The 27526-nt window shown below is 46.3% G+C and overlaps 1 protein-coding gene across 1 annotated transcript in view; it reads right to left on the bottom strand.

Moving 5' to 3' along the window:
- The window catches only part of LOC149452180 (FRAS1-related extracellular matrix protein 1-like), a 278816-nt gene extending 252744 nt beyond the window's left edge, over positions 1-26072 (bottom strand). Inside the window, exon 1 of the mRNA XM_089689678.1 lies at positions 25893-26072. The gene's annotated coding sequence lies outside the window, so the exon portion shown is untranslated. The remainder of the gene's footprint in view (positions 1-25892) is intronic.
- Positions 26073-27526: the final 1454 nt, after the last annotated feature.

Consider the following 27526-nt stretch of genomic DNA (forward strand, 5'->3'; position numbering starts at 1 on the left):
TTACTTTTTTTTTTTTGTTTTTTATTTTACTGGAGTTTGTTGTAGTGTTAGTAATTGATCTCCCGAACCCCCAGGCCTACTTATTGAATCCGGCATTGATTAATATTTAATGGAACCTGTTTGCTTGGATGATTCACATCCTCGGAACTGTATGAGGGGATGGAGTTTTTTTCCTTTTTTTAATTTTTTTTTTTAAAGCACGTTGTACACGAGACATCGGTTACACCTCACCCTTTTGGTTGGCGGTTTGGCTCCTTTTGTCGTAAGAGGTAACCACAAACTTAATTTATTGTGAATCAACCCTTTATTCACAATGCAACTGATTCTCCAATGACTAATTCTCAATAGGGTCAGCTAAGGATCTGAATGGAGACTGTTGGCAATGCCTCAATGATTAACCACTTCATAGCCAATGACTTCATAAGGTCTGTTTATAAAAAAGAAAACCGGCACAGCAATTTACCCAGTGAAAGTGCATGTACATTCATTTTTTAAGAATGAGGAAAAATAACGAACGTTAGTAGGATATTTCCTGTGCCGGATGAATGCTTTTCATTGATTTAAAATGAAAATGACCACATTTGGCCACTAAATGGTGCTAAGTGTAACACCAACACTGGCAACGAACATCCCTTACCATTGCAGTAGCCTCCTTCCCCTCCCTATTGCAAGGGATAATGAGTAAGGTGATGTACTTACCTTATTTCTTGCTCCCCTGGGCAGCTGTCACCGATACTTCAGGTTGTGGTAGGCCCTTGGCATCCTCCCGTACAATGGAGGACCAGTAGTAAGGGATAAAGTCAGTAAGCTGCAATCAATGGGACAAGGAAAGAAAGAGGCTTTGGAAGACCAATCACAGAAATCAGTAAGCTGCGACCAGTGGGACAAGGAAAGAAAGAAGTTTTGGAAGACCAATCACAGAAGTCAGTAAGCTGTGACCAGTGGAACAAGGAAAGAAAGAAGCTTAGGAAGACCAATCACAGAAACCAGTAAGCTGCGACCAGTTGGACAAGGAAAGAAAGAGGCTTTGGAAGACCAATCACAGAAGTCAGTAAGCTGCGACCAGTGGGACAAGGAAAGAAAGAGGCTTCGGAAGATCAATCACAGAAGTCAGTAAGCTGCGACCAGTGGGACAAGGAAAGAAAGAGGCTTCGGAAGACCAATCACAGAAGTCAATAAGCTGCGACCAGTGGGACGAGGAAAGAAAGAGGCTTTGGAAGACCAATCACAGAAATCAGTAAGCTGCGACCAGTGGGACGAGGAAAGAAAGAGGCTTCGGAAGACCAATCACAGAAGTCAGTAAGCTGCGACCAGTGGGACGAGGAAAGAAAGAGGCTTCGGAAGACCAATCACAGAAATCAGTAAGCTGCGACCAGTGGGACGAGGAAAGAAAGAGGCTTCGGAAGACCAATCACAGAAGTCAGTAAGCTGCGACCAGTGGGACGAGGAAAGAAAGAGGCTTCGGAAGACCAATCACAGAAATCAGTAAGCTGCGACCAGTGGGACGAGGAAAGAAAGAGGCTTCGGAAGACCAATCACAGAAGTCAGTAAGCTGCGACCAGTGGGACGAGGAAAGAAAGAGGCTTCGGAAGACCAATCACAGAAGTCAGTAAGCTGCGACCAGTGGGACGAGGAAAGAAAGAGGCTTCGGAAGACCAATCACAGAAATCAGTAAGCTGCGACCAGTGGGACGAGGAAAGAAAGAGGCTTCGGAAGACCAATCACAGAAGTCAGTAAGCTGCGACCAGTGGGACGAGGAAAGAAAGAGGCTTCAGAAGACCAATCACAGAAGTCAGTAAGCTGCGACCAGTGGGACGAGGAAAGAAAGAGGCTTCGGAAGACCAATCACAGAAGTCAGTAAGCTGCGGCCAGTGGGACAAGGAAAGAAAGAGGCTTCGGAAGACCAATCACAGAGAAGGAAGCTGCGACCAGTGGAACAAGGAAAGAAAGAAGCTTTGGAAGACCAATGACAGAGAAGGAAGCCTGCTAGAACTCATAATAAGGTGAGGATCACCAGATACCAGAATTCTCAAGAGACAATGCCGTGCCCGTGAGTAACTGTGGCGTAAAACCAAATCCCTGCTTCACCCTATGAAGATCTGTCCTCCTAAAAAACAATTCCTGCCTCCATGCTGCCAAACAAACTTTTCATGAATACCCTCCCATCCAGTCCTTGTCGACTCTTCTCTATTTCTAACTCTTTAATTTGTCCTCCACCACCTCCACCCATTAACTCCCATACTGCCCCGAAGATGGCCAATCATTTCAAAAACAAGATGGATGCAACTTATGGGAACATCTCAACTTTAGAGATACCTTCACCAATTAACATGCCTTGTCTAAAATCGCATTCAGTATTTTCCTCTTTTGACCCTATTACTGCAGAAGAAGTTACCAAACTCTTCTCAGACTCCTGCCTAGCCACCAGTCCCCTGGATCCTGTTCCCTCACAACTACTATGGTCATCCTTTTCTTCTATCCTATACACTCTCACTCACATCTTCAATCTATTCCTCTCTATTGGCAACTTCCATGCCCCCCCCCCACACACACACACGCACTTAAAAAGCCCTCTCTCGACCCAACCAGTTGCTCCCATTTACCTGTAAACTACTAGAACGCTTAGTCTACAGCCCTCCAAGCTCCTATCTCAATGGCAACAACCTTCCTGACCTTTTACAGTCTGACTTTTGGTCAACACTTCACAGAAACTGCTCTACTAAAACTCACCAATGATTTACTAACTGCAAAAACCAATGGCCATTACTCCATACTCATTGTACTAGAGTTTTCTGCTGCCCTTGATACTGTTGACCACCTTCTCAAAAACTCCACTCCCGTGGCCTCCAAGACTCTACTCTTTCCTGGTTCTCCTCCTACCTATCACAGCATTCCTTCAGTGTTACCTACAACTCTGTCTCCTCCTCTCCACGTCCTCCTTCTGTAGGGATCCCCCCAAGGTTCGGTCCTCGGACTCTCTTTCTGTTATCTATCTACACTTCCTTCCGCGGTCACTTGATAACCTCCAATGGCTTCCAATACCATCTCTATGGTGATAACTCCCAAATGTATTTCTCTACTTCTCACCTCACTCTTTTGTCTCCTCTTGCATTACTAACTGACGTATCAGTATAGATGACATACTACTTCCTCAAAAAAAATCTTTCGAAGCCGCAGTTCACACATATGTGGTGCAGGAATCGCATCCATCCCTGTGCGTTTCTGTGTGCTTGTGTCAATACAAAGTGAACTGCACCCCAAACGCATCGAAATCGCAGTGCAGTTTTCCCACACTGGATCACATGGTACAAAACGACCATGCAATGTGGTTGCAGTGCGGCTCCTGAAAAGGTGCCTGCACTTCTTTGGTGCAATACCGTGCAATTTGAGCCTATTCAAAATGCAAGGAGGTGCACGACCACAAGAGCCTCGGACCGAAGTTCCTCTTTAAGGCCCAACTCTAGGCACAACAGATAATAACCCTTGCAGTGGGATACCACTGCACTGCTCATGAAGACTAGGAGTAGAAGGACCTGCATTACCAGGGGTGGACTGACCATTTGAAAACTCGGGCACTGCCCGAGGGTCCGGGGTCAGTAGGGGGCCCCATGAGATGCCCCTGGTACCTTTTTCATAGGCTTTTTTGAGTTTGGGTAAGGACACAGGGGCCCCATGATCCCCTGTTGCCCGGGGGCCCCATGAGTTGTCAGTCCGCCCCTGTGCATTACTTACCTTCTGGAAGATTCCTGAGCTGCTTCTTTCTGCCTGCTAGCACAAGGAGAAGGTAATGCATCCCCCTAAATTTAATGAGCATTTGACTCTTGCATTGTGGGGGGTCCCACTGTTTTTTTTTTGTTGGTAACTAGAGTTGGGCATTAAATGCATTATTGTGCGCTGGCTAGAGTACATTACCATTCAAAATCAGGGGCAACGCATTTTAAAATGCATGTTCTGCAGCAAATTACTGCAACAAAATAGGAAGACTGAAAGAGGACTGGTAGAATGACCCTTTAGTTTTCTTAACCCCTCGCTCTCCTGAGGATTTACCCCCTTCCAGACCAGGCCATTTTATTTGCGTTACGGCGCTGCGTTACTTTAACTGACAATTGCACAATCATGCAACACTGACCCAAATAAATGTACGTCCTTTTTTTACCACGAATTGAGATTTCTTTTTGTGGTATTTAAAACCTGTGCTTTTTTTATTTTTTGCGCTATAAAAAAAAGACCGACAATTTTGAGAAAAAAAACGATATTTTTGACTTTTTGCGATTAATCATGTCCAGTAAAAAAAATTTAAAAATCAAATTTCATTATAAATTTACACAAATGTATTCTGCTCCATGTCTTTGCTAAAACAAAAATCCCGATATGTGTGAATGAATTGGTTTACGTGAAAGTTATAGCGTTTACAAATGGTGGTATATATACTGGGATTTTTTTTTTTTAATTTTTACTAGTAATGGCAGCGATCAACGACTTATAGCGTGTTGCGGCAGACATTCTAACACGGGGGGAACTGACATAGTGTCACTGACATCCCCAGTGACACCAATACAGTGATCAGTGCTAAAAAAACAAGCACTGACACTACTAATGGCACTGGGCAGGAAGAGAATAACATGAGGGGCTATCAAAGGGTTAACTGTGTGCAGGGTGTGTTTTACTAGGGGGCGGTGTCTGTGTGCTTCACTGTAATCCCACTGCTCTGGATGGCTGTGCAGTGTTCCTGAGCTGACAGGGAGGAGAACGGTTAGTCGGAGATGCTCGGAAATCACCGGGCACCAGCGAGTAATTACCGTCCAGGAGCCGGTGATTGAGAGCCGCGGCCGCAAATGTAAAATCACGTATATATATATATATATATATATATATATGTGTGTGTGTGTGTGTGTGTGATTTTGCGCCCCCGTGCCACCCTGTAGCAGTGTTTCTGCTATCCGGCAGTTGGGAAGTGGTTAAAGGATACAGCGGGGGGGGGGGGGAAATCACAGGAATTGATGGCATTATTTTAAAAATCAGTATTGCGGCTGTGTGCTGCATGAAGCCCTTTATCCAGAGTTGCCCTTTAAATCTTAAATCCAAATTTCCCAGCCAAATAGCGATCGCTAATAAAACCCATAAACTATTAATCTGCCACAAACTAAATAGAAATCTTGTCCGGTGTTCAAAAGCCTCTCTGACTGCGCTCGTTGTTTTACGAGCAGCGGCCGCACCACTCAGCGCGGGGTCAAAATAATGGATAAATAAATATACCGTTTTTTTTCCCTTTAACTTATTTTACAGCCTCGCCCCCTATTCCCACGAGCCGGCTAATTGCCTGTTGTTTTAATGCCGCTCTATCGGATATAAGTCTCTTTGTATCCCAACAATGCGCTTCCCTTGCAGTTCGCGTCTCCTTTCCAAGCCAAGATGGCAGCAAGTTCCCTGGCTCGGTGTCCAAGGCGCAATAAAAAAGATTGGGGCTAAATGAAATTACTGACCGCCGTCTCGCTCGGTGCCAAGTCCCGGGCAGAGATGTAACTTATAGTTATTCGATGCAAAATAGATCCATCTCTTAGATGAAATGAAGAGATATATCCAGGGACGTCACCGATAAAACGGACACATTGTATCTATACTAATCAATTTCTATTAAAAATGTGCAATTTTCACGCAGGAATAAATATTATAAGGAGTCATCGTGACAAACTATACATCCCTAATATAACCAGGTTAAAGGTGACATGGACCTGTCGTTGGATGATTTTGCAGTCTGAACCACAAGTGCCAGTATGGACAGTATCAGCTTTCCTTTCGGTCTTGCCCAGCTGTACCGTCTCCTCTTTTGTACTGAAATTACTTACTCTGGCTTCACTGCACATTGTGAGCTGCTTCTCACAATGTGCATTAGAAGCTGCAGCAAGTAGGATAGAGACTGCCTCATTTCCTGGCTGGAGGATCTCCAGCATCATCCTCCAAAAGACAGCTCCCCCGACCAGTACAGATCTCCCCCAGTGCAGATCTCCCCCACAATTACAGAGCTACCCCCCAGTACAGACCCCCCAAGCACAGATATCCTCCTCCAGTACAGATCTCCTTCTCCAGTACATATCTTAACTCCAGTACAGATCTCCCCCAGTGCAGATCTCCCCCACAATTACAGATCTACCCCCAGTATAGACCCCCAAGCACAGATATACTCCTATACTCCTCCAGTACAGAACCCCCCCAGTACAGATCTCCCCCTCCAGTACATATCTTCACTCCATTACAGATCTCCCCCCAGTACAGAACTCCCCCCAGGTACAGATCTTCCCCTCCAGTACAGAACTCCCCCAGTACAGATCCTCCCCTCTAGTACAGGACCCCCCCCCCCCAGTACAGATCTTTCCCTCCAGTACACATCTCCCCATTACAGATCTTCTCCACCAGTACAGAACTCCCCCAAAGTACAGAGCACCCTAGTACAGATCCTCTCCTCCAGTACAGAGCTCCCCCCCCCCCAGTACAGCTCTCCTCCTCCAGTACAGATCTCCCCTCTAGTAAAGATCACCCCCAGTACAGATCTCCTCTTCCAGTACAGCCCCCACCCCAGTAATTATCTCCCCCTCCAGTGCATATCTCCGCTCTAGTACAGATCTCCCCCCAGTACAGATCTCCTCCAGTACAGATCTCCTCCACCACTACAGATTTCCCCATTACAGATCTCCTCCTCCAGTACAGAGCACCCCAGTACAGATCTTCCCCTTCAGTACAGAACCCCCCCGCCCCCAGTACAGCTCTCCTCCTCCAGTACAGATCTCCCCTGTAACCCTGTAATAAAAATCTCCCACTCCAGTACATATCTCCCCTCTAGTACAGATCCCCCCCCCCCCCAGTACAGCTCTCCTCCTCCAGTACAGATCTCCCCTCTAATAAAAATCTCCCACTCCAGTAGATATATCCCCTCTAGTACAGATCCTCCCCCCCCAGTACAGATCTCATCCACCAATACAGATTTCCCTCAGTACAGATCTCCCCTCCAGTACAGATTCTTCCCCAATATAAAAGTTCCCCCCTCCCCCTCAGACCTAGGAACACTCACTCCTGTAGACTGACATACATCCGTCAAGGCATTTTGACATTTGCATCCAGTGCATCCAGTGCATCCAGAAAGTATTCACAGCGCTGAACTTTGCCACATTTTGTTATGTTACAACCTTATTCCAAAATGGAATTACATTTTTTCCTCAACATTCTACAAACAATACCCCATACTGACAATGTGAAAGAAGTTCGTTTTGAAATCTTTGCAATTTATTACAAATAAAAAAACAAAAAAAAAAACCCCCATGTACATAAGTATTCCCAGCCCTGGCTCCATACTTTGTTGAAGCCCCTTTAGCACCAATTCCAGTCTCAAGTCGTTTGGAGTATGATGCTACAAGCTTGGCACACCTATTTTCGGGCAATTTCTCCCATTCTTCTTTGCAGGACCTCTTAAGCTCCATCAGGTTAGATGGGGAGGATCGGTGCACAGCCATTTTCAGATCTCTCCAGAGATGTTCAATCGGGTTCAAGTCTGGGCTCTGGCTGGTCCACTCCAGGACATTCACAGAGTCAACCCGTAGCCACTCCTTTGTTATATGGGCGGTGTGCTTAGGGTCGTTGTCCTGTTGAAAGATGAACCATCACCCCAGTCTAAGGTCCAGAGTGCTCTGGAACCGGTTTTCATCAAGGATGTCTCTGTACATTGCTGCATTCATCTTTCAGCCCGCTGCGCTGTTCTCTCACAATGATCCGGGAACAAGAGTCGGACACCCTCCAGCAGCCCACAGCCCACACTACTGTGCCTCATCTGTTCCACATCCTCAACCACCAGATGCCACATGTGTCACGTTTGCAGGGGGGGCGGCGCCACCTTGTTTGCCTCGCGGTAAATACGCCCAGGCCCCCACCAACCATGATCTATCTGCATTGCATAAAGAAGAACAGAGATCTAGTAGTGGCATCACTGGGTATAAATTAAGAGAATTACAATTGTAATGTTTTCTTTTTAAAACAGCACCAGCATGCTGATAAGGAAGGGGTAGGAGGAGTCAGGGCACAGTGGCGGCACAGTGGCTTAGTGGTTAGCACATCTGCCTTGCAGTAAATGGGTCATGAGTTCAATTACCAACCATGGCGCCTCCTGCATGGAGTTTGCATGTTCTCCCTGTGCTTGCATGGGTTTCCTCTGGGTGCTCTGGTTTCCTCCCACACTCCAAAGACATGCTGGTAGGTTAATTGGATCCTGTCTAAATTGTCCCTAGTATGTGTATGTATGGATGTGAGTTAGGGACCTTAGATTGTACACCACTTGAGGGTTAGGGACTGATGGGAATGTACAATATATGTGTAGAGCGCTGCGTAAATTGACAGCGCTATATAAGTACCTGAAATAATAATAATAATTAAGCAGATGGAACCTCAGCTTTAAGAATGGCATTAACAGTGGAGAGGACCGCAGTCACAGAAGACAATTATGCTGGAATGGATTAAGGCTGGGTTCACACTGATGCAGAATTCACACAGAAAACGCTGCAAATTCCGCACCTCATCAGAATCGCACCCTGTTCATGCGAAACGATGCGGGTGTGTATGTTAAATTAACAACACCCCGAAATCATGGTGCAAAGTGCAGAATTGGATCGCATAGTTGTGAATACCCATGCGATCCGATTCTAGTGCGGACCCAACAAAGGGTCCTGCACCTTTTTGGTGCGGGTACGGTGTGATTGGAGCCATACAAAATATATGGTTCCAATCGCAACGCACACAAATGGCATGTGATTTGCACAGGGATGCGGTGTGGTTCAATCAAGTTACGTATTTTGACATAACACTGAATAACTTTAATAATTTAACCAAAATTTTGTGAGCTGTGAGCACCAATCTCTCAAATTTCCTTAATTGCCTGTGTTGACCATCAGTCCCGGACAGCTATGTAATTAACTAGAGACCCCAGAAGGCATAACACAGTTTACTTTCAGGAAAATCCACCAATAAAGCTGTGAAAATGAAGACAAGAGTGAAGGATGGAAGGGAGCTCACTGGGAAATGAACAAGAAATCAAGAAAGGGTTAAAGGATAAGTTCAGCTTTTGGACAAAAATTATAACCTCACATATTATTGCAGGAAAAAAAATGTGCATTTACTATTTTTGTCCAAAGGAGCCTGGAAAGCATTGCACTAGTTATCAGTAGATTGCTGAGGTCATGTAGGTCTCCTGCAGACCAGTCAGAATATCTGCTTGCCGTACAGGATGTACGGGATGTACGAGATGTACGGGATGTACGAGATGTACAGGATATACGGGGTGTATGGGATGTAGGGGATGTACGAGATGTACAGGATGCACAGGGTGTATGGTGATGTACGGGGTGTACGGGGATGTACCGAATGTATGTGGTGTACGGATTTCCAGGGTGTACGGGATGTAGGGGATGTACAGGATGTAGGGGATGTACGAGATGTAGGGGATGCATTGGATGTAGGGGATGTACAGGACGTATGGGATGTACAGGATGTACGAAATGTATAGGATGTACGAGATGTATGGGGTGCATGGGATGTATGAGATGTACGGGATGTAGGGGGTGTATGAGGTGCATGGGATGTACGGGGTGTATGAGATGTATGGGATGTACGGGATGTATGAGATGTACGGGATGTACGAGATGTACAGGATGTACGAGATGTACGGGGTGCATGGGATGTACGGGATGTACGAGATGTACGGGATGTATGGGATGTACGGGATGTATAATGTACGGGATGTACAAGATATACGGGGTGTATGGGATGTAGGGGATGTTCGAGATGTACAGGATGCACAGGGTGTATGGTGATGTACAGGGTGTACGGGGATGTACCGAATGTATGTGGTGTACGGATTTCCAGGGTGTACGGGATGTAGGGGATGTACAGGATGTAGGGGATGTACGAGATGTAGGGGATGCATTGGATGTAGGGGATGTACAGGACGTATGGGATGTACAGGATGTACGAAATGTATAGGATGTACGAGATGTATGGGGTGCATGGGATGTATGAGATGTACGGGATGTAGGGGGTGTATGAGGTGCATGGGATGTACGGGGTGTATGAGATGTATGGGATGTACGGGATGTATGAGATGTACGGGATGTACGAGATGTACAGGATGTACGAGATGTACGGGGTGCATGGGATGTACGGGATGTACGAGATGTACGGGATGTACGGGATGTACGGGATGTATAATGTACGGGATGTACAAGATATACGGGGTGTATGGGATGTAGGGGATGTTCGAGATGTACAGGATGCACAGGGTGTATGGTGATGTACAGGGTGTACGGGGATGTACCGGATGTATGGGGTGTACGGATTTCCAGGGTGTACGGGATGTAGGGGATGTACAGGATGTAGGGGATGTATGGGATGTACGAGATGTAGGGGAAGCATGGGTTGTAGGGGATGCAGGGGATGTGCAGGATGTATAGGATGCACAGGATGTACGGGATGCACGAAATGTATAGGATGTACGAGATGTATGGGGCGCATAGGATGTACGGGATGTATGAGATGTACGAGATGTACGGGTTGTATGAGATGTGTGGGATGTACGGGATGTAGGGGATGTACAAGATGTACAGGATGTATGGGATGTAGGGGATGTACGGGATGTAGGGGATGTATAGGGTGTACAGTATGAGATGTACGGGATGTAGGGGATGTACGAGATGTACAGGATGTAGGGGATGTACGAGATGTAGGGGAAGCATGGGATGTAGGGGATGCATGGGATGTAGGGGATGTACAGGGTGTACAGTATGAGATGTAGGGGATGTACGAGATGTACAGGATGTAGGGGATGTACGAGATTTAGGGGAAGCATGGGATGTAGGGGATGCATGGAATGTAGGGGATGTACAGGATGTATGGGATGCACAGGATGTAGCGGATGTACGGGATGTACGGGATGTACGAGATGTACGGGATGTACGGGATGTACCGGGTGTACAGGATGTACGGGAAGCTTCACAGTGCCATGGTAGTTCATTGAAAACTACAAGCTGACAGCCGCTTAGGCTGCCGGGACTTGCAGTTCATTAATTCACGGAAGTCCATTAATAAATGACGTGGCCATGTGGGCGGTGCCCCGCACAGCTGAGCTGTTTTCAAATCTGACAGATAGTACGGGGAAACTTCTTCCCATATTATCTGTCAGAGGGAGGGGGGGGCCGCGGGCACGGCTGCAGCATTGGGAACATGTTACATGTTCCACCCTAAAAACAGGTGGAACATGTAACATGTTCCCAATGGTGAACTTATCCTTTGATCCCCCTTCAATACTTCATATATACTGTATCTAAACCTAAGAACAAAAATGTAACATATTACAGCTCACTAGTCCTTAGATGTGGTGGCTGCATTAGTGTTCTCTTCTCCAGGCTAAGAACATTTTCAGCAAGTACAGGATCATAGGTATTTATTTCCTGCAGGGGGATTCAGCCAGCTAGAGGAAAATGATAAGGTGGCACTGTTGTGGATGTTATAGAATTGCGCTAACCGTGGGAGGGGCTTAAAACGTGAGCCTACTCACTGTGTATACGATAGCATATGGCATAGTCCTTGTACCCCAAACATACTTTTCCATTACTGTGCCACAAGTACAAGAGTCTAACAGGGGTCTGGAATGCTACAAACAGTACAACAAAACTTTACCTCCTCACTACTAAACATCCCCTCCCCCAGTACAGATCCATGCCCTAAGTACACCCCCCCCCCTTTCTAGTACAGAACTCCCCCAGTACAGATCTACACAGTACAGATTCTCTCCCCCGTACAGATCCCCCCCACAGTGCAGGTTTCTCACCAGTACCAATCTCCCCCAGCAAAGACTTCCCTCCCCAGTACAGATCTCCCCCAGTACAGCTCTCTCCCCCAGTACAGATCTCCCCCTGTAATGGTCTTGCCCCCAAGTAAAGATCTCCCCCTACAATACAGATCTTCCCCCCAAGTACAGATTTTTTCCCCCCAGCACAGATCTCCCCTGAGTGCAGATCTTCCCCAGTACAGATCACCCGCCGTACAAATGTCCCCAATACAATGTAGTGTACATTCCCAGTATAGATTCTCTCCCCCCATTACATATCTCCCCCTCCCACACCAGAGTACTGATTTCCACCCACTACAGATCTTTCCCCTAGCACAGAGATCTCCCCTTAGTGCAGATCTTTCCCAGTACAGATACCCTCAATACATATTTGCCCCCAGTGTAGATTCACCTAATGTAGATTATCTCCCCCCAGATCTCCCCCAACCCCCCACACACACCAGAGTACAGATTACCTCAATACAATTCTTCTTCCCTATTACAGATCTACCCCCATTAGAGATTTCCCCCACAGTACAGATCTCCCTCCAGTAAAAATCTCCCCCAGTGTAGGCTTCATCCAGTACAGGTCTCCCCTCCAATACAGATCTCCTCCAGTATAAATCTCCCCCTGTGTAGGCTTCACCCAGTACAGGTCACCCCTCCAAAACAGATCTCCAGTATAAATCTCCCCCAGTGTAGGCTTCATCCAGTACAGGTCTCCCCTCCAATACAGATCTCCTCCAGTATAAATCTCCCCCTGTGTAGGCTTCACCCAGTACAGGTCACCCCTCCAAAACAGATCTCCTCCAGTATAAATCTCCCCCAGTGTAGGCTTCATCCAGTACAGGTCTCCCCTCCAATACAGATCTCCCTCCAGTAAAAATCTCCCCCAGTGTAGGCTTCATCCAGTACAAGTCTCACCTCCAATACAGATCTCCCTCCAGTAAAAATCTCCCCCTGTGTAGGCTTCACCCAGTACAGGTCTCACCTCCAATACAGATCTCCTCCAGTATAAATCTCCCCCCATTACAGATCTTTCCCCCCAGTACAGATCTCCCTCTAATAAAAATCTCCCCCAGTATAGGCTTCATCCAGTACAGGTCTCCCCTCCAATACAGATCTCCTCCAGTATAAATCTCCCCCCCGTTACAAATCTTTCCCCCCAGTACAGATCTCCCCCAGTATAGATCTCCCCCAGTATAGATCTCCCCCAGTATAGATCTCCCCCAAATACAGATTTCCCCCCACTACATATCTTTCCCCCACTACCGATCTCCCCTGAGTGCAGATCGTCCCCCCAGTACAGGTTACCCTCCTCCCGAGTACAGATTCCTCTGTAATACCGATCTTTACCCCAGTACCCCTTGATTCCCCCAGTACAGATTCTTCCCCCTCCCCGTTACACCCCCAAAACCAGAGTACAGTTCCTCCAGTACAGATCTTCCCACCAATTACAGATCTCTCTCTCCCCATTACAGATTTCCCCCACAATACAGATCTCGCCCTACAGGAAAGATCTTCCCCCATTACAGATTTCCCCTCGAATAAACATCCTCCAGAGCAAATCACCCTCCAGTACAGGGGCGGACTGACAACTCATGGGGCCCCCGGGCAATAGGGGATCATGGGGCCCCTGTGTCCTTGCTCACACTCAAAGCACACACAAAAAAAGTCTAGAAAAGATACCAGGGGCATTACAATGGGGCCCCCTACTGACCCTGAGCCCTCGACAGTGCCCGAGTGCTCGAATGGTCAGTCTGCTCCTGCTCCAGTACATATCTTCCCCTACTACAGACCTACTGCCCCTAGTACAGATCTTTAGGACACTCGGGGGATATTTGGACCCCCTATCCTCCCTTTATCTATGCCTCTGAGCAAGTACAGAAATGCTGTTCCTTGTCCCTGATTTAAAATGAAATCTCAGGCAATGTTATCTTCCTTACATGTTATCTTCTGTATAATAAAAATTAGTCTTTGTAGTACAGATCAGGAGAGCAGGCTACGGCGACAACCTGCTCCTCCATAAATACAGTATGGTGAGCGTTGTCACCCTAGGGCAGGAAGTCTGTTACTGGCAGGATCACCAAGTAAGAATAAAAGAGTAAAAAAACTAAAAAAAAGAAAATTAATGCAGCCAACACGACTGGAAGCTACATTACATTTTTTTTGGGGGGTTTAGATATACTTGTTCAGAAGGCACCAAATCCCCCCCCCCCCCCATTAAAGTTGGAATGACCAATGGCAAGCTTTTATTCTTTCTGGCTTTAGAGCCCATTTCTATTTCTGCAGTGATATAAGGGATGTGCATTAGCGTGTGTCATGTCACGCATTAAAGGACTTTGCAGTAGGGTAGTCAATTAAATTAATTAAAATCAATCACCATTTTTGGCAATGCAAGTTTTATTTTTATTTATTTAATTCAGGTACTTATATAGAGCCGTCAATTTACACAGCACTTTATATATATATTGTACATTCACATCAGTCCATGCACTGCTTGTCCTCATGCGGAACTTGGCGCTTTTACAGCGGCTGTTTTTGGCTTTTGATGTTTTTTTCTACAGCCAGTAAATCCCCCAGCATGTTATCCTATGTGTCCATCCCCGGCATGTTATCCTATGTGTCCATCCCCGGCATGTTATCCTATGTGTCCATCCCCGGCATGTTATCCTATGTGTTCATCCCCAGCATGTTATCCTATGTGTCCATCCCCGGCATGTTATCCTGTGTGTCCATCCCCGGCATGTTATCCTGTGTGTCCATCCCCGGCATGTTATCTTGTGTGTCCATCCCCGGCATGTTATCCTATGTGTCCATCCCCGGCATGTTATCCTGTGTGTCCATCCCCGGCGTGTTATCCTGTGTGTCCATCCCCGGCATGTTATCCTATGTGTCCATCCCCGGCGTGTTATCCTATGTGTCCATCCCCGGCATGTTATCCTGTGTGTCCATCCCCGGCGTGTTATCCTGTGTGTCCATCCCCGGCATGTTATCCTATGTGTCCATCCCCGGCATGTTATCCTATGTGTCCATCCCCGGCATGTTATCCTGTGTGTCCATCCCCGGCGTGTTATCCTATGTGTCCATCCCCGGCATGTTATCCTGTGTGTCCATCCCCGGCGTGTTATCCTGTGTGTCCATCCCTGGCATGTTATCCTATGTGTCCATCCCCGGCATGTTATCCTGTGTGTCCATCCCCGGCATGTTATCCTATGTGTCCATCCCCGGCATGTTATCCTGTGTGTCCATCCCCGGCATGTTATCCTGTGTGTCCATCCCCGGCATGTTATCCTACGTGTCCATCCCCGGCATGTTATCCTACGTGTCCATCCCCGGCATGTTATCCTACGTGTCCATCCCCGGCATGTTATCCTACGTGTCCATCCCCGGCATGTTATCCTACGTGTCCATCCCCGGCATGTTATCCTACGTGTCCATCCCCGGCATGTTATCCTACGTGTCCATCCCCGGCATGCTATCCTACGTGTCCATCCCCGGCATGCTATCCTACGTGTCCATCCCCGGCATGCTATCCTACGTGTCCATCCCCGGCATGCTATCCTACGTGTCCATCCCCGGCATGCTATCCTACGTGTCCATCCCCGGCATGTTATCCTACGTGTCCATCCCCGGCATGTTATCCTACGTGTCCATCCCCGGCATGTTATCCTACGTGTCCATCCCCGGCATGTTATCCGACGTGTCCATCCCCGGCATGTTATCCTACGTGTCCATCCCTGGCATGTTATCCTACGTGTCCATCCCCGGCATGTTATCCTACGTGTCCATCCCCGGCATGTTATCCTATGTGTCCACGCACACATAGACTGGAATCAACGTTTTTTGGATGGAAAATAAACCCAGGACTAGTGGGTTTCTAGAGGTGTTTTTTAGCTGTAAAAACGCTCTAATGCTTAAACACGCGGTAAAATGCTGCAAACCGGCGTTTTTGGACTTATTTTTTTTAAAAAAAGATTTTTTTTGGTCCAAAAAAAGTTAAAAACCCTAAAAACAGAAAACATGGGAAAACGCTGGTAAACGCAGCAAAACGCCGCTAAACGCTAATGCAAAAACGCTAAAAAAAACCTCACATTTTTAACTTGACTTTACACAGCTAATGTTACCAGCGTTATCAAAACATCCCACGTGCATGAGGACTAAGGCTAGGTTCACATCTGTGCGGGTGGTGTGGTTGCGGATCCGCACGAAAATCCGTGCAGCCCGCACCAGCCGCACAGAGGAATGCGGACCCGCGGGCTGGTGCCATTAGTTCCCATGTGGGCTGCGTTTTCCAAAGAAGTGCGGGGACTTCTATCCCTGCGTGTCATGGGCACGGGAGTCTATTCAAATGAATGGGCTTTCATGCCCGCGCAAAATGCAGCCTGTACGGCCGCATAGATGTGAACCGGGGGTAACACTGTGTCACCCTGCAATGCAAGAGCCTTGCCCTGCTGCTTATGGTGCCATTCAAAATGAATGACCCCCACAATGCATGTGATGCAAGCTGCTATAACGCACGTGTAGCCACAACACAACAGTGCTATTGGTCCCTTGGCGACCCATTCAGAACCGTCTGTTCCTGTTTGTTGCATTATCATGGTTTTTCGCGCATTCAAATGATGAGGCTATCAACGCACCAGAATGGACCAAAAATCGGACACTATTTTTTGACACAGTGCACCTCAATGCATAGTGGTGCATCACTGTGTACTACGGGGGGCAGCGATGCATGAGTGTTGGAGGTGCGTTGGGGTGCCACTGACAATGGCAACCCAATATTCTAACTTACATAATGTGTGGTGTTAATGTGTGTCGAACAGACCAAATATCGGACATACACCTTTTTTTTTTTTTATGCAGCGAACCACAATGGTACATTACTGTGCGTTGTGGGGGCACTGCAACGCATGTGTCTCAGAGGTGTGCTACTTTAATGTACTAAGGTACCATCGACAACACAGGGCACTGCAATTGCTAAAGCCCAATCACATTCCGCAAATTCCAAATTGCTGCAAAACACGCAACCTGCATTTGAGTGCAGTATCCTTAACCACCTCAATGCCGGGCACATTTACCCCCTTCCTGCCCAGGTCAATTTTCAGTTTTCAGTGTTGTCACACTTTGAATGACAATTGTGCGGTCATGCAACACTGTGCCCATAAAAAATATTCTATCATTTTTTCACACAAATAGATTTCTAATAAATAATAATAATTACAATTTTTTTCTAAAAAAAACCCCTGAAACTTTTGAAAAATAAAACACAGTTTTCTTCGTTTCTGTTATAAACTTTTGCAAACAAATAACCTTTTTTTCATAAATTTAGGGCAAAATGTATTCTGTTACTTTTTTGGGGTGAAATTCCCCAAATTACTGTATATTATTTAGTCTCTAGGAAAGTTATAGAGCCCACAAACCATGATATATATATATCAATCAATCAATCAATCAATCAATCAATGTGCTGATGGCCAATTTAGTTTCTTGAGGCCCAAAAACGCCAGGATTGTACAAATTTTCCCGGAATGACCCATTTTTGGAAAATAGACAGTCCAAGGTATTTAGTGAGAGGCATGCTGAGTGTTTTGAAGTTCTAATTTTTTTGTTACAATTTTTTGGAAAATGAAGGATCTTCCATTTTGCTTGAGGTGATTGTAACCGTTTTAGTGCACTTGCGACAGAAACAATTGAGTACTGACGTGATACTTTTTTTATTTGCACTAACATACAATTTTGAGGACAAGCTTTCGGGGTATGTCCCCTTCTTCAAGGTCCAGGCAGAACTGCTTGGACCTTGAAAAAGGGGACATAACCCGGAAGCTTGTCCTCAAAATTGTATGTTAGTGCAAATAAAAAAAGTATCACGGACAGTACTCAATTGTTTCTCTTGGAAAATGAAGAAATGAAAAAAAATAAATAAAACACATTTTTTTGCTGATATCAAAAAAATACATTGATATTAGCAATCATATTGTGTAAAAAAAATAAAAATAATTTTTTCTATTTTTTTCTTTTTTATTACATTTTTTTTTTTTTTACAATTTTTTTTTCAACACACTGTGACCAGAGCAATACAATGTTACCATAGTGACATTAAACTACTCTGGGCAAGTGATCAGGATTTTTTTTTTCATTTTACACAATATGATTGCTAATATCAATGTATTTTTTTTATATCAGCAACCATTGTTACTGAATGAAACTGATTCACTAAGCCCGGGTTCACATATATGCGTTGCAGCAAATCACATGCTATTTGTGTGCGGTGCGATTGGAGCTGTACATTTTGTATGGCTCTAATGGCACCGCACCCGCACCAAAAACGTGCAGGACCCTTTGGTCCTCAAATCATATCACATGGGTATTCACACCTATGCGATCGGATTCTGCACATCACACTGTTGCACTGTTATGCGGACCGTTTTCGGGGTGTTGTTAACTTAACAGACACACCCGCAGCAGTTCGCATGAACGGGGTGCGATTCTGATGCGGTGCGGAATTCACACTGAAAACACTGCAAATTCCACACCGCATCAGTGTAAACCCGGGCTCAGTCTTTTGTTGTGATTAGCTGTAATTGGGCAAAGCTCATCACATGTTACAGATAGGCTGTGATTGGCCCTGTCTGTACCATGTGACTGCTTTGACGAGCACAGTACAAAGGTTCTGGGATCCTCCCAGGCCATCCCGGGACAGCTTAGTAAAAATAGTGTCTGTCCTGGCAAATCCGGGACAGTTGGCAACTATGATGTGATGCAGGATTATCATGGGGCCAGGAGTGTATTTACAAGGCAAACAAGGCATTTGCCTAGGGCGGCATTTTTCAAGGGGGCAGCTTGGGGAGCAGGTGGGATCTGAGAGAGGCTGCTGGCTGTGAATGTGAGTGTCTTTTTATCTCTTGCTGGGAGGGGAGTGGCCGGTGTATGGGGGTGATGGTAGTAGGCTCTCTCGGGTGGGGGAGCAGGGGTATTGTTGGTCAATGTCAGGCTGTATCCGGGTGGGGCAATTTTGTGTTGCCTAGGGCAGCACAAAACCTAAATACACCACTGCATGGGGCCCCCATGCACCTGGAGCAGGCACGGACTGACCATTTGGAAACTCGGGCACTGCCCGAGGGCCCGTGGTCAGTAGGGGGCCTCATGAGATGCCCCTGGTACCTTTTTCATAGGCTTTTTTGAGTTTGGGCAAGGACACAGGGGCCCCATGATCCCCTATTGCCCAGGGGCCCCATGAGTTGTCAATCCGCCCTGACCTGGAGCCCCTGGGCACCACCCAGGGATGCCCATGCATTACAACAGCCCTGCAGCCCATTCACTTCATTCACTATGCACAACATGCAAAAAAGAGCAACAAAAATGAGCGTGAAAACTCTGTTTCTACATTTCGCAGGAGTGCTTTTAAAAAACAACAGACTTACTTCACCAGGTGAAAATAAAGGAAAAAATAAAACGAATGCAGCCACCACACCTAAGAACTGGTAAGCGTCAAAATAATAAATGCTTGCTTTTGGGTTTAGTACTACAGTACTCTAAGGCCAATAAATCACCCTACCCCCCCATTCCTTGCCAAGGCTCCCATCCGTGACATCACAGCGAGTCGTTCATTATTCGCTCAGCTCCCGTGGCAAAGTTTTAGAACAAGTTCTAAAAAGTAATTTAAAAAAAAAAAAAGTTTAGGATGTAAAAGGAAGGACAGCGTGGGATTTCATGACGAGCGCGCTCCGATCGCAGCTGCACAACATCAGAAAACAGCGGTGCAAATGCTTTGCCCAGTTGGCACCCGCCGCCATTTCCCCATCTACACATCGATTCCCCCCTCATATCCAACCAATGACGCCTCTCGCTTCGTCCGAACCCCCCCCCCCACTCCTCTTCCTAGAAGACGTGGAATAGAATATGCTAATGGAGCGAGATTGCCGGAGATAAGCCTGCATGGATGCCTGGCATTCCTCCGCACCTGACCGCCTGAGGGATGCAGGTGTGTGCCTGAAATCCGATAGCAGCTCCGCAGCGCAGCCTCCGCGTCGGCTCAACGGATTATTCTCATTATCAATACTGGCATCAAAGAGGAAAAAAAGAAAAAGAAACGGAGCCTCGCACCTGCCAAAAAACAAATTTCGATATTAAAGCGACAGATTCCATCTCCGCGTCTGCCACCGTGCCAGCAGCGTCTTTGGCGGCCACTTTGAGAATGGCGACGGAATGCTGAGTTTGAAGAAAACCTTTATGTATCAAAGTAACGGCGTGTGGAAAGGGAATCATTTGCTGCCGTATCGGGAGTTAGACTTTGAAAGCCCCTTTTTTTTTTTTTAAAACGAAGAAAACTGCGACTGATAAAATATTAGAGTCTTCTCTATAACCCATCGCAGCAGATGCAGCCAGGCTCTCCCGGTGACATCAGGCAGCGCAGACATCAGATGACCTGATTGGGTGATGTTTGATAAGTATGGCAAAGCGCCTCTTTTAGGCTTTGTTTAGCTTTGCGGGGAGGCAAAAATGTGTGGTTGAGCTGCGTTTTTGCTGTCCAACAACCATCCTCCTTAAGCTACAATAGGCAAGGGACGGGGGCAGGGGCGGACTGACCATTCGAGCACTCGGGCACTGCCCGATGGCCTGTGGTCAGTAGAGGGCCTGGTACTTTTTATAGGTTTTTTTGGGTGTGGTTTGAGTGTGGGCAAGGACACAGGGGCCCCAAGATCCCCTACTGCCTGGGGGCCCCATGAGTTGTTAGTCCACCCCTGGACAGGGGTGTTTGCATGCTGCTGCTGGGACACCTCGCTTCGTAGCAGGGGCGGACTGACCATTTGGAAACTCGGGCACTGCCCGAGGGCCCGGGGTCAGTAGGGGGCCCCATGAGATGCCCCTGGTACCTTTTTCATAGGCTTTTTTGAGTTTGGGCAAGGACACAGGGGCCCATGATCCCCTATTGCCCAGGGGCCCCATGAGTTGTCAGTCCGCCCCTGCTTCGTAGCCATGGCAAGCTTCACCCGACATGTAGTGTTGCCTGCTGAATTCTACAAAGTCAAGCAAATGGAGATGCGCTGCCAATTCCTCACAACTGCACTAAATGAATGCAGTTGCAGCGTGTTTGTCGGCAAAAATGGGGTGACTGCCTGTCAGTAGCCTTTGAAGTGTGATCCAAATGTGGATCGGGCTTCAGAGGGAAGGAAGGTTTGGATGCAAGGGAGGACTGACCATTTAGCCACTCAGGCAGTGCCCAAGGGCCCGGGGTCAATAGGGGGCCCCATGAGATGCCCCTGGTATCTTTCATAGGCTTTTTCGGATGTGGTTTGAGTGTGGGTGAGGACACAGGGCCCCCATGATTTCCTATTGCCCGGGGGCCCCATGAGTTGTCAGTCCGCCCCTGTTTGGATGCACATCAAAATCTACCCTAAGGGTTCATTCACACTCTCACACCTCTGAAGAGAGATCTGTGTTGGGTGCAAGATGTCTTCTAGTCCAAACAAAGGACTCGATGTGTCACTATGGGGGACAGGAGATACCACGGGTTGCATTTATTAAAAAATTGCATTGCAATTCACCCAGTGAAAGTGTATGTACATTTGTTCGGTGCAAATGGGTCAAAAAAAAAAAAAGAAGAATGTTATTGGGCTATTTCCTGTGCTGCACGAATGTCTTTCATTTAGGTGCAAGGGTGGAGGTGGGGGAGATGGGCAAGGGTGTTAATTGGATCGGGGTGTTGAAGGTATACTTTAATGGGTGCACACCAGAACTACAACTACTTGTTCAAATGTATGAGTGGGAGGAGGGAGGGGTGCAAGGGTTTGAATAGGGGGGGAAAGGTCCCCTTAAAGGGGTGCACACCAGAGCTACAACTACTTGTCTAGGTGAGAATCCCAGAAGCACCCCCAAAAAAAGGTATTGGGGAGGAAAAAATAATGTCCATGCTGGAAGGGGGAGAGATGCAAGGGTGTTAATTGGATGGGGATGGTAAAGGTCCACTTTCCTAACTACCTAAGTGGACCTTCGGCACTTCCATCCAATTAACAGCCTTGCACCCATTCCTGCTTTCACAATTGGACATGTTTTTTTTCTCCCAAATACCTTTTTTGGGGTGCTTCCAGGATTCTCCTCCAAACAAGTACTTACCTAGGTGAGAATCATGGAGGCAGCTCAGAAAAATGAAGTCCAATTGTGAGAGTGGAAGGAGGGAGGGGCGCAAGGGTGTTAAGTGGATGGGGAGAGTGAAGATCAACTCTAAGGGGTGCGCACGAATACTACAACTACTTGTTTAGGTGAGAATCCCGGAACCACCCCCAATAAAAGGTAATGGGGAAAAAAAAATATGTCCATCTGTGATGGATGCAGGTGGTGAAGCTACACTTTAAGGGGTGCACACCAGTACTACAACTACTTTTTTAGGTAAGAATCCTGGAAGCACCCCCAATAAAAGGTAATGGGGAAAACAATATGTCCATCTGTGATGGATGGGGGTGGTGAATTTCCACTTTAAGGGTTGAGTGCCAGAACTACAAATACTTGCCCTATGCAAAAATCCTGGAAGCACCCCCAAAAAAGGTATTGGGAAGAAAAAAATGATGTCCAATTGTGAGCATAGGAAGAGAGAGGACTGCAATGGCGTTAGGTGGATGAGGAGAGTGAAGGTCAACTTTAAAGGGTGAGCACCAGAACTACAATTACTTCTCTGGTAGAGAATCCTGGAAGCACCCCAAAAAAAGATAGTGAGGGGAAAAAGATTACATCTAATAGTGAGCACAGGATGGGGAGGACTGCAAGGGTGTTAAGTGGATAGTGAGAGTGAAGGTCAACTTTAAGGGGTGCGCACTAGTACTACAACTACTTGTTTAGTTGAGAATCCTGGAAGAAAGCCCCAGTAAAAAAAAAATTCAACTGTGATGGATGGGGGTGGTGAATTTCCACTTTAAGGGTTGCATGCCAGAACTACAAATACTTGCCCTATGCAAAAATCCTGGAAGCACCCCAAAAAAAGGTATTGGGAAGAAAAAAATGATGTCCAATTGTGAGCATAGGAAGAGAGAGGACTGCAATGGCGTTAGGTGGATGGGAAGAGTGAAGGTTAACTTTAAAGGGTGAGCACCAGAACTACAATTACTTCTCTGGTTGAGAATCCTGGAAGCACCCCAAAAAAAGATAGTGAGGGGAAAAAGATTACATCTAATAGTGAGCACAGGATGGGGAGGACTGCAAGGGTGTTAAGTGGATAGAGAGAGTGAAGGTCAACTTTAAGGGGTGCGCACTAGTACTACAACTACTTGTTTCGCTGAGAATCCCAGAAGAACCCCCAGTAAAAGGTAATGGGGAAAAAATATGTCCATCTGTGATGGATGGGGGTGGTGAAGTTCCACTTTAAGGGTTGCATGCCAGAAATACAAATTCTTGCCCTATGCAAAAATCCTGAAAACACCCCCAAAAAAAGGTATTGGGAAGAAAAAAATGATGTCCAATTGTGAGCGTAGGAAGGGAGAGGATTGCAATGGCGTTAGGTGGATGGGGAGAGTGAAGGTCAGCTTTAAGGGGCGAGCACCAGAAATACAATTACTTCTCTAGTTGAGAATCCTGGAAGCACCCCAAAAAAAGATAGTGAGGGGAAAAAAAATGACGTCTAATGTTGAGCACAGGATAGGGGAGGACTGCAAGGGTGTTAAATGGATGGGGAGAGTGAAGGTCAACTTTAATGGGTGCACACCAGTACTACAACTATTTGTTTAGTTGAGAATCCCAGAAGAACCCCCAATAAAGGGTAATGGGGGAAAAAAAAAATGTCCATCTGTGATGGATGGGGGCAGTGAAGTTCCACTTTAAGGGTTGCATGCCAGAACTACAAATTCTTGCCCTAGGCAAAAATCCTGGAAGCACCCCCAAAAAAAGGTATTGGGAAGAAGAAAATGATGTCCAATTGTGAGCGTAGGAAGGGAGAGGACTGCAATGGCGTTAGGTGGATGGGGAGAGTGAAGGTCAGCTTTAAGGGGCGAGCACCAGAACTACAATTACTTCTCTAGAGAATCCTGGAAGCACCCCAAAAAAAGATAGTGGGGAGAAAAAAAAATTACGTCTAATGCTGAGTACAGGATAGGGGAGGACTGCAAGGGTGTTAAGTGGATAGAGAGAGTGAAGGTAAATTTTAAGGGGTGCGTACTAGTACTACAACTACTTGTTTAGTTGAGAATCCCGGAAGAACCCCCAATAAAAGGTAATGGGGAGAAAACAAATGATGTCCATGCAAGGGTGTTAATTGGATGGGGGAGGTGAAGGTACACTTTAAGGGTTGCATGCCAGAACTACAAATACTTGCCCTAGGCAAAAATCCTGGAAGCACCGCCAATAAAAGGTATTAGGGAGAAAAAAAATGATGCCCAATTGTGATCATAGGGAGGGAGAGGACTGCAATGGCGTTAAGTGGATGAGGAGAGTGAAGGTCAGCTTTAAGGGGTGAGCACCAGAACTACAATTACTTCTCTCGTTGAGAATCCTGGAAGCACCCCAAAAAAAAGATATTGGGGAGAAAAAAAATGGCGTCTAATGGTGAGCACAGGATGGGGAGGACTGCAAGGGTGATAATGGATAGAGAGAGTGAAGGTAAATTTTAAGGGGTGCGTACTAGTACTACAACTACTTGTTTAGTTGAGAATCCCGGAAGAACCCCCAATTATTATTATTATTATTATACAGTATTTATAAAGCGCCAACAGTTTGCTCAGCGCTGATATAAAAGGTAACGGGGAGAAAACAAATGATGTCCATGCAAGGGTGTTAGTTGGATGGGGGAGGTGAAGGTGCACTTTAAGGGGTGCATGCCAGAACTACAAATACTTGCCCTAGGCAAAAATCCTGGAAGCACCTCCAATAAAAGGTATAAGGGAGAAAAAAAAATGATGCCCAATTGTGATCGTAGGGAGGGAGAGGACTGCAATGGCGTTAAGTGGATGGGGAGAGTGAAGGTCAGCTTTAAGGGGCGAGGACCAGAAATACAATTACTTCTCTCGTTGAGAATCCTGGAAGCACCCCAAAAAAAGATATTGGGGAGAAAAAAAATGACGTCTAATGGTGAGCACAGGATGGGGAGGACTGCAAGGGTGTTAAGCGGATAGAAAGAGTGAAGGTCAACTTTAAGGGGAGCACACCAGTACTACAACTACTTGTTTGGTTGAGAATCCCTGAAGAACCCCCAATAAAAGGTAATGGGGAGAAAACAAATGATGTCCATGCAAGGGTGTTAATTGGATGGGGGTGGTGAAGGTGCACTTTAAGGGGTGCATGCCAGAACCATGACTTGCCAAGGAAAAAAATCTTGAAAGCACCCCCCTCAAAAACGGTATTGGGGAGAAAAAAAATCACGTCCAATTGTCCAATCATGAGAGCAGGACAGGGTTGGGCTACAAGGGTGTTGAGTGGAGTGAACTTCAACTTTAAGGCCTCATGCACTCTCTCTTAGATACTTTTCCTCCTGGCAGCAGCGTTTTGGCAGAAAAAACAATTGATGCTTGTAAATGCGAGTAACGCATTTAGGCGCATCGAGTGCTTGGGTTTCAATTAATTTCATTGGCCAGAATAATAATTTGTTCTGGCCACTGAAATGATTTTATGCTCAAGAGCTAAACACGCCTAGTATTAATGCACGTTTAGATGCGTCAAGCATTTTTTCTGCCATTGCTCCTGGATGAGCTAGCAGAGGGTTTATTTCTACCTCCCAACGCCCCTGCCTCTAAATGCCTATGTGTGTATAGCCACATAGACTAACATGCGTGAGCGTTTAGAGGCAGAAAAAGGAAACGCCAGATGCCCCTATGATCCGCATTAAAACCGTCCAGTTTGCGAGAGATCTAAGGGACGTGCGCCAGAACTACTACTACTTGCATGTTCCACAGTCAGGTTTCCACAGTCCATAGATCTCCAAGAACCAGCATGGAAAATCTGGAAAACACAGATTCCTCATATCGAAGTTACAGTACAAGAAGGTTTTTTTTCCGTCTGTTATGACTGCAAGGAAAAAGCTGACGTTCAGCCAAGGCAAGCGGGGACGTACCTGAAAACAGATCCTCGGCCCCTCCACGCAGGCTCACTCACATATCTGACCTAAGGACGGATTCCACAACTCCAGCCAAGTTCCTTCCACTCCCTTGACGAAGCAGGAGGACAATGACGGGGGATTTGTGTCCTCCACCACTTCAGTGGAAACAAAAGAAAAGCAGGAACTATGTGCAACTCCCTGAGTATTCCCCACACTGCCCTGGAGTCACAGATGTTTCACTGATTCCATGAGATAGCAAGTCAGAGAATCCCGGAATTCGCCTGTTGCTATTAGTTATGCATTCTAGACCCAGATCTGTAGGCCCTGATTATACGACCCGGATCGCATTCCTCGTAAGGGGGGGGGGGGGGTTGGGAGAGATTACAAAACAAATGGAACCCTTCATGTTCAATAAAAGACACACAACCCATTCTATGTATTACTTTTTGTTACATTGGAATATTTTGTTAAAGTGACACTAATGTGGTTTAACCAGCTCAATTCCGGAAACTTTCACCCCCTTCCTGCCCAGGACAATGTTCAGCTTTCAGAGCTGACACACTTTGAATGACAATTACTCGGTCATGCAACACTGTGCCCAAATTAATTTTTTATCATTTTTTGAGACAAAGTTTCCTTTTGGTGGTATTTGATCTGGGAGAGGAGGAGAAGCTGGCATTCAGCGACTGCAGGAGGAACATTGAGAGATCGGTTCCTCTATATGCAGCCACCCCCCACCGCTCCTCCTATTCAGCTTTTCTGCTGCGCTCCATCCCCTCGAGTTCTTTCCATGCCCCCCCATTCTCTCTGGCCCCCTTTCTTCTCCCGCAGCGCTGCCAGGCTCCCCACTTTCTTTCTTGCCGGCTGCTGCAGGGGATCTGTCAGGATGGAGACCAGGGAAGGGGCTGGTAATTATGTAATTTACTACCCCTTCCTTTTCTGAATGGAGACTCTGTACCGATCACTGACTCTGTCCATTCATAACTGAAGCATAGTACACTGTGTTTATTGTGGGCTTGAGGACTGCGTGACTCCTTTCTGTGTCTCAAAGATGGAACATCAGAGGTCTGTTTAGACCCCTGATATCTCACAAAAGCCCCCCAACAGGGCTCCTAAAAAATTGTAAAAACATTATTTAAAAAATATTGTAGAAAAAAAAGAAAAGAAAAAAATGGTAAGAATATAAGAAAAGAAAATAACAAAAATGGCAGAACTACAAGGGTCACAAAGGTCGCACTTATGGACGAGGGTCTGAAGGCCTTTCATGGTTTTTTTCACTGGGGCCCTGAAGGTTCTAGTTACTCCACTGGATATATATTTGAAAAGTGATCAGTGCTGATGGCGTGTCTTTTTTGAGGCCCTAAAATGCTGGCACAGTAGAAATACCCCCCCAAATGCCCCCTTTTTGGAAAGTAGACTCTGTATAGATCACTGACTCTGTCCATTTATAACTGAAACATAGGAAAAGCATAGGAAACTGTGTTTACTGTGGGCTTGAGGACTTTGTCCTCAATCTCCTTTCTGTGTCTCAAAGGTGGAACATCAGAGGTCTGTTTAGATCCCTGATATCTCACAAAAGCCCCCCAACAGGGCTCCTAAAAAATAGTAAAAAAAATAATTTAAAAAAATATTGTAGAAAAAAAAGAAAA

This window comes from Staurois parvus, unplaced genomic scaffold (genome assembly GCF_062004578.1).
Source record: "Staurois parvus isolate SC_StPar_1 unplaced genomic scaffold, SC_StPar_1.0 ptg000491l, whole genome shotgun sequence".
NCBI classification, from domain to species: Eukaryota; Metazoa; Chordata; class Amphibia; order Anura; family Ranidae; genus Staurois; species Staurois parvus.